This window comes from Gossypium arboreum, chromosome 2, assembly GCF_025698485.1.
Source record: "Gossypium arboreum isolate Shixiya-1 chromosome 2, ASM2569848v2, whole genome shotgun sequence".
Taxonomy (NCBI): domain Eukaryota; kingdom Viridiplantae; phylum Streptophyta; class Magnoliopsida; order Malvales; family Malvaceae; genus Gossypium; species Gossypium arboreum.
This window is the reverse complement of record NC_069071.1, coordinates 72,880,261-72,882,088: the sequence shown is the minus strand read 5'-3', so window position 1 is coordinate 72,882,088 and position 1,828 is coordinate 72,880,261.

Here is a 1,828-nt window from a genome sequence, read left to right as displayed (position 1 = left end):
TTCAAAATATGTTTTTAAGGCACGTTTTTAAAGCTATGTTTTAAAATAATTTTTACGCGTGCTCCTATGTGAGCTTATGTTTTAAGATATGTTTTTTAAATTATGGTTATATAAACTATGTTTTTATGCACTTTGGTGTGAGCTCTACATGAATAAGTGTTTTTAAGCAAGCTCCCTATACGAGCTCTCTGTGGTAAGTCTCTATGCATGCTCTTTTACGAGCCTTATGTTGGATATATTGGTATACTAAAGGATTGTGAGTACTCACCTATAAGTTCTGTGATTTCGGGCGTTGAGGCCCTGAGACATTTGGAAAGATAAAGGGAATGTCGAGCTATGCTCCATTCTCTAGGACATTTTGGTGTACAAGAGAGTGCAATGCTTCGAATTGCACTTATAGGACATGTTAAGGACTCTTTGAGTCATGCTGAGGTGTTATAAGGAGATCCAAATATCCAACAATACAAGATTCTGATAAGTGTACTAAGTGCGAGAACATATATTATGTTTCTCAACCATTATGATAAGATAAGTATGTGAGCATGTTTTATGCTTTACAAGTTCTATTTACAAGCTAAGTTTTCAATTATTTTTCTCAAGCACAACTGAAACTGTTTATACAAACCTATATGTTTTTTCGATAAGCAGACAAAAAGACAATCTGGTTCTTGCATTTTTACAATAAACCTAACTCGTGACATGATTTCAGACTAAGTTTCCTTTAATGTTTTAAACTCTGTGTTTTGAGCATACTCTGTTGATTCCTGATTATTCACTAAGTTCGCAATGAACTCACCAACTTTTCTCTTACTTTGCAGATAAGTAGGTCGATTATGGAATTGGTGAGGTAAATAACTTGGCAAGGCTCATCCCTGAATAGATATTGGCGAACCTGGGAATTAGGCAATAGGGTTTATTATTTTATGTGGATTTAGATTTATTATAAGTTGACTGTTATTGAAATAATTTCTCTTAAAGTTTAAGCTTATTTAAATTTGCAAACCCTGTCTTAGAATATTATTTTTTATTATGAATAAAGTTTATTTTTATTCATGCATGAACGTCACATGTATTTCCTTTTATCATAATATGTGAGTTAGATTTATTAATAAGTACTATTTTCTACGACCTTAAAAATTACATATGTACCCCTGGTAGAGATAGTCTTTCTACTTAGCAAACCCAGGCAAATTGTGCGAGCCCATATAGGTATGAGAACTGTAGTTACTTTGCGAACCCATATTAATGTGTGAACTCATTCCTTGTGTTTTATTTGTGAACAATGTGTAATATCCTATTATGAAAACTTATGTTTAAATTTTAACTCATGCTTTTATGCTATATTGCGAACTCATATGATTTTGTTTTAGGCGAACCTATGTTGAGTGTCATATGCGAACCCTTAAAGTTTTACTGTTCAGGTAAAATGTGAACCCTACCTTTGTTTGTTTGATAAGCTTGCATGTTTTATCTTTTGTGTTTGATATTATTCCATTACTGTTTAATAACTTAGCATATTTCATGTTATAATCAAATGGTATGTTGGAGGATAGGTTGGGAGTTAACAGAGAGTCACTTCGGTGGCTAATGTGGCACACCAAATTTGGTTTGAACCTACTCAGTTGAGTTTGGGGTGTTTCGTAAAATATATGAGTATCTTGTATGCAAAGTACAAAGGAATCTATTTTGACGAGATAGATGAAGTAGAAGTGGCAAAATGGATGGGTGAACGGATGGATAGGGAAATGGAAATTCCATTAGATTTCACAATCCAGTGTTGCTGGGTGTAAAACGCAATGTGCAAAGTTTTGAGCTTTGCAGAGGGGTT